Source organism: Cygnus atratus, chromosome 29 (assembly GCF_013377495.2).
Source record: "Cygnus atratus isolate AKBS03 ecotype Queensland, Australia chromosome 29, CAtr_DNAZoo_HiC_assembly, whole genome shotgun sequence".
In the NCBI taxonomy this organism is placed as follows: Eukaryota; Metazoa; Chordata; class Aves; order Anseriformes; family Anatidae; genus Cygnus; species Cygnus atratus.
Genome location: NC_066390.1, coordinates 1,682,128 through 1,688,481, shown reverse-complemented (window position 1 = coordinate 1,688,481; position 6,354 = coordinate 1,682,128).

Sequence of the window (6,354 nt, the reverse complement as noted above, 5' to 3'; positions counted from 1 at the left end):
CCCCCTCGCTCACCGCTGGGCACAGGAGGGGCCCCGCCAGCGCTTGGGGACAAAGCCGTGAGGCTGGGAGAGTGGCGTTAGCGTTTCCCGTTGGCACCAGCTCTGCTTTTTCCTTCCCCACGGCGCTCTGCAGCGAGCCTCATTGCTCCTTGCCTGGCCGACAACCGCCTGCTGATAGCCGCCTCTCCATTAGGGCTCCGGATGGAAACCCGGAGAAGGATGTGCTGCTCGGATAAGGGATAAGGACATTAAAAAAGGGGTTGTTTTTTTCCTCTCCCCCTCCAACCCTTTTTTTTTTTTTTTTTCCTTTCCAGATGACAAGTCATTCTCTGCAGTGGTTTTATTGACAGTAAATCCACCGGCAGCGGCAGGGCTGCACGCGGGGAGGGATGGGGTTTCAGGCTGGAGCAGATGCGCACGCGGACGCACTTGCAAGCCCTTGATTCCCCTCGTGCAAGAAACCCCAGCGAGGCAGCTCGGATCCACCCCCGTTGGGAAGCGCGCTTCCCAGGGGTTTTGAGGGGCCAACAGAGACCCCAAATGTGCCGGGGCTCTTTTCCTGGGGGAGCTGGGGAGGAGGTGAGCAGCCGGAGGAAACTTCCTCGCCGCTGGCCCCCAGCCAGGAAGGATGCAGCTGCATCCTTGGAGTCGAGTGGAGCGTGGGGAGCACAAGCGTTTCCGCGTTATTTTTCGGGGGAGCCACGTGACGGTTGTGCTGATTCCTGCGGGGAGAGGCAGCGGGGCCAGCTGAGGGCCGTGGGACTGGCAAGGAGCTAACGATTAGCGCCAGGTGTTAATTGGTAACAGCAAGGCAGCGGGCACGAAGGCTTAAAGGTCGGTAGCCGAGGGTGGGCTGGGACCTGAGCGCAGTGGGGGGTGAAGAGAAGGAGGAGGTGAGCTGCTGGGGCTGCCTCCTTCCTCTGGATGCTCGGTCCCAGTACGGACCCAGTAGCCAGAGCTCCCCTCATCTGGCTGCGCCTCAGGCGTGCTCACAGATCTAATTAGCAGGAAAAATGTAATCAAGGGAAGGTGCGGCACTGCTGAGGCTCCCAGTGCAGGCTCCGGCAGGCACGCACCAGGGTGTCTTGAGAACACCTCCTGAGCTCAGGCCCAGGGATAACTCGAGCCCTGGAGGGATTTTTTTTCCCACTTCCAAGCAATGCTTGTCTCCATTCCACCGTGCACATCTTGGTTACAGAAAGAAACTGCTTGGAAGAGCGTCCCCAGGGCAGGAGCACCGCCAGGGCAGGGATGGGTAAGTGCTGCTCGTCCTCCCCACGGCCCGGGCTGTGTCCTGCTATCGCTCCCTCGGATGAGGCAGCCCTGCCTTGCAAATTGCTTCTTTATCTGCACCTGCCACCCAGCTACTGCGCAGGAGGCAATTTAATTCCTAGCGATCTATTAAATACCACGTGAGCTGGAGGTGCTGGACGCTGCTGCTTGCTTTCCCGGGGTGTAACCGCTCTAGGGGTCACTGGCCCTGCGATCTCTGGGGCTGGCCATGTATTTAAGGGGAGAGTTTGAATTAAAAGGCCAGCAGCGTGGCACGTATCACAAAGCCCTCCCTGCTTGCTGCCAGGGCCTCGGAGGCAGCGTTTCGGCTTCCAGCTGCTTGCTGGGAGGATGCTGCTGGTGTTTGCCCCGTGCTGGGCGCCTGGCGTTGCTCTGAGCCTCGCTGGTGCCGAGTCCTGCAAGGCTGGTGCAGCATCCGGCCCTTCCCCATCCGATCAGGCCAGGAATCTTGGGGGGAGATGGGAAGATCCAAGCCCCCCTTGAACCTGGGCTGAGTGACATGTAAAACATATTCGCAGCCGATTCCTGCTAATGGCTTGCAAATTGCTTCCATCAGCTCTGGTATTACAGATTGCTCATCTGAAATTGCTTCCAGGAGCCCATTTTGGGGCCAAACGCTTCCTAGCTTGGGGAAATAACCATCAGCTTCATTAGCAACAGCAAACTGTGCTCAAACGAGGCACTATGGGGCCCCACTAGGACTTCCTACATGCGCCTTCCCCACTGGTGGGCAGCTCTGGGATTAGGGCTGTTGCGTCCGCGTGGGGCTGGGCACCGCTTTTCCCCGTCCCCGTTGCTTTGGGCTGCTCCCCTCACATCACTTTGCTCCAGCTCTGAACCAGGAGTGGCTTTGGTGCCTCCACATACCTCCTGGTAGAGGTCCAGGGCTTCCTAATTCCTGAGCCCATCGCTAATTATCTACTGGAAGCCAAAGCCTCAGCATCTCGGTGAGCCTAACGAGGCTGTTAGCAGAGGCACCTCCAGCCGTTGCTGGCTCTGGCTGGCCGGGAGCACGTCGCCGCCGCGGGTCGGGCGAACGGTGGCCGAGATAAAACCTCGCCTTGCTTCTTTTGGCACCTAATCTCCCTCGCCGTTTCAATCCCACCTGACCATTTGAGACCTTTCCAGAGGAAACCTCGGCCTCGAAATCCCGAGAACGCGCCGCTCGGCGGCGCGGCGGGATTGCTAAACTAAGCACACCCCGTCTCCCCAGCGGGGATGGATGCGAAGGGTCGGAGCCAGCCTGGGTCGAGCCGTGGCACCCGGAGGCTGCCTCGCCGGGGTTACCCCGAGGAGGACGCGATCCTCGCGCTCAGCACTTCGCTGCCTCCCCGCTCCGAGCCGCCGGGTTGCTCGCCCCCGTGCCGAGCGTCGCCGCCTGATTTATGCCGTGTTGTGCCGTGCTCTCGCTCGCACCCGCTTGGCTCTCCCGGCGCGAGGAGCAGCCAGTCCATTAAACACTGAGTCATCCACAGCGGCTTTTAATTTCGTGAGGGGCAGCAGTTTGGATAATTAAAGGCCTCCGTGGCCAGAGCTGGCGGCTGCAGAGAGCAGGGCTGCCGGGGAAGGCGAGGACACCCGGCAGCACAGATTAACCGGGTGCCACCACCCTGGAGGCGAGGCCCCGGCCGAGAGGTGGCTCCTCTGCCCCCCCTCCCCTCTCTGCTTGGATTTTGGGGTGGTTTTTAACCCTTTCCTGCCCCAGCGGAGGGCTTCCTCGGCCAGGTGAGTGCAATGATGCACTGTGCCGTTTTCTGCCCGGATTAACCAGGTCCTGATGGGATCTCCCGTGGGCAGATATGCTATCTGGAGGCCTTGGCTTATTAAAAGGACAAGCTGTTCGGGGAGCTGGTAATAAAGCCATGAAAGCTTTTACGAACCAGAGTTGAAGGCACTAATATCGCTGTGCTCTGCGTGGGTGAGAAATTAGACAAGAGTTCCTCCATGCTGATGGGGTTTTTTTCCTCCCCCCTATTCATCTTTCTCAACAATTATCTTTTATTTTGATATCTTTCTATTTAAACCTTCAGAACCGCGCTCAGGATAACAAGGAGGCTGAATCGCTTAACAACCAGGCACCTTGCAGCGCGGGTGCGGGGGACCTGGAGACGCAGCGGGCGGTGGGGAAGGTGGCTCGGGCTCTCCTGGGGGTCTGGCTGCTGGAATTGTCCCCAAGGGTCAGGGGATGGAAGCCCCAGGGCCGTCTCCATCAGGAAAGCTCCTCGCTGGCAGCCTCAGGAAGAGCTGTGCTGCTGCATCTGTGTTGCACCAGCGTTGCACGCCTGGGGCTGGATATTTGGGATTCCCTCTGGCTGTTGCTGCTCATCACCCTTGGATGTGGGTGTCCCTTGCGTGCTCTGGGGTTGCTGCGGTTTTCTTACAGCCCCTGTCTCTGCTTTTCTGCCATCCTGGAAATCTCGCGATGGTTCAGCCGCAGTTTTCCGGAGCTGTGACCAGCACATCGCAAACCGAAGGTGGATGGAAACACTGGGAAGTTGCTGAGCTGCGTATGCACCTTCATTAGCTTGAGCAATTAGTGTGAGGAGCAGCATCCTGAAGCACTTTCCCTGTGCACCATCTCCACCTCGTCTGGCTCCTATCATCCTGGCTCGTTTTACCCTGAGTCCAGAAAAGGCTTCCTCAGCTGGGACAGACGCAGCCCAGGGCTGTTCCCCCAGACCAGAGGGTCTGAAGCTGCTCAGGAAGGACAGGACCCACATCTGGAAGTGCAGGACAGAGGCCCAGCATTCTCCTGTTGCAGGATGCTAGGTCGAGCAGGGGATCTGCGTGGTGCTTGCGGTCCTGCAGCGCTGCCCGAGGCCATCCCTCCCGGCTCCTTGCTCTCTTTGCTGCTCTGATAAACACATCAGAAGCTGAAGCTGTTTTGGAGCTACATGAGAAGAAACACCCCACGTCGTCAGTGACCATGCCGGTGCTTCTGCAAATGGGTCCAGCAAGAGCAAACACGTTCCTACTGCCCCAGCCCTTGCTGCAGTCCCAGACCACGAGTGGGTACCAGCATCAGGAGCGTGCCCACGGAGGTGAAATGCAGGATGTGCAAGGTGCAGAGAAGGGCAACGGGACCCCAGCTTCTCCCTGGGTGCAGATCCGGCCTGTCCCCCTGTGCCACCCCGCTTGTCCCATGCCATTCTTCCATCTGCACTGCTCCGGCTTTGCTAGGGGCTGTTTGTCCCCGTGCCCTTGTCGCTGCCACAGCACCCGTGAGGATCATATTTTCCTTTCTTCTCTCTGACACTGGTTGCAGTCACAACAAAACTCATTAAGGAACCGCTGAGGACGGCTGGAAAGGGAGCTGGATCCCCACATCTGGGAAGTGCCAGGTTGGGCCAGTGGCACGCACTTGCCACGGCCCGGAGCTGTGCTGGAGAAGGCAGCTCGTGCGTCCCGAACGTGCAAACACGTTTTGGCAGCCTGGGCGACTGTGCAGGAGCTGAAGAGTTAACGCTGCCAGCATCAAGCATCCTCCAAACAGCACCGATGGGAGCAGCGAGCCTCTCCGCTCCCTGAAAGCTGGCAAACAAATTAAAGCAATGTTGCAACGACCGCGTTTCTTTGCAGCAGAGAGGAGGAGAAGCACCGCTCAAAGGCTGAGGAGACAAAGGCAGTGCAGATGGGTGCTGGGGGACCCGGCGAGCGCCACGTGCTCTGCGCTGCTTTGCTCGGAGCTAAGCTGAGATTTGCTGCTACAGCTCAGTGACAGCGGCTGGAATGACCTGGGGAGGATTTATGGGAACCACATCAAGGCCAAAGCGGGAACCTGGCTGCGAAGGGCTGTGGCTGGCAGTTGCTCTGGTGATGCTGCTTCTCCATGTTTTGCCTCCAGACTGTTCCTCCAAGAGGAACAGGGCTGCGCAGGGAGGGAATAAAGTCTAAATACCCCAGGCGTCTGGATCAGCCTGTCAGCTTCCCAGCAGCCACCTGACACGCACAGCAGTCCAGCATCTCCGAAAATGAAGTCCCATTTGGCTTCTTGTGCTCATATTTGCCTTAAAGAGAAATTAAACTGGGAGATGCAAATTCCCTAAAACAATGAAGTGAAGCTGGTGGCTGCGGTGGCCCCGGTAGAGCCAGGTTTGGGGCATGGCAAAGGGGGCTGGTGGCACCAGTGTGGTGTATGCCAGTGGTGCGTGTTGCAAGGGCTGGTGGAGTTGAGCAGCTGGGACCTGAATCTGTCATCAGAGTGCTGCTGTGGGTCCCTGGCATGGCTCCGTCCTTGTCCCCCCAGCCCCAGAAATGACTGGGGGTGGTGGCGGTGGTGTTCCTACCCTCCCCCAGACAGCCAAGCCCATGCAAGGAGCAGATGGAGCCCATCTTGAATGTGCAGTCTCAGCAAAAGCAAAGCCAATAAGCGAGTTAATTACCAGCGCGTTATGTGAGAGCTGGGGATTCCCGGGAGATGGCTGGGGACGAAGCAACCCCGTGCTCGCCATCCGCAGCCCTGGGAGCTGCTGGAGGGGCCGGGTGACCTGACTGGGCACCACGGGAGCTGAGTCCCCCCCGTGGGGGCAGCCTTTTGACAAAAACCCTCAGCAGAAGGGATCGGAGCCCTGCAGAGATTATTGAGGTTGTATCTGTCCCTTCCCCTGCGGTTTTCCTGCCTGTGCCTGATGAGGCATGTTCATGGGGTAGCTGCAAAGTGCCAAGCAGTGTCTGCAACTCACAAGGCAGTCGTGGCTCTGACTTTGAAAATATGAATATATCTGAGGGCAGAGCATCTCTTGCCTTTGCCTTACTGCTGAACATAATTGGGAGAGAAAGAGGAGCAGCTCCCAAGCTCCCCGGTTTAAAAGTGAATTGTAACTGGGCTTGAAGAACTGCTCGCCTTTGTGCCAGTGCCTTTGGGGCAGCTTCATCGTGTCCCCCCCCCAAGTGTTCGATGCCTGCCCGGTGACGTGAGGGGCTTCCCAGCCGAAACACCAGCCTGGAGGCAGGGTGCCTGGCTCTGGCCACTGGAGGACGCAGACACGCTGATTTGCCCTTGGTGCTTCCGCTCTGCTCCCCATCAGCTGAGCTAATAAAGTTTGGACTCGTTAAGTCCAC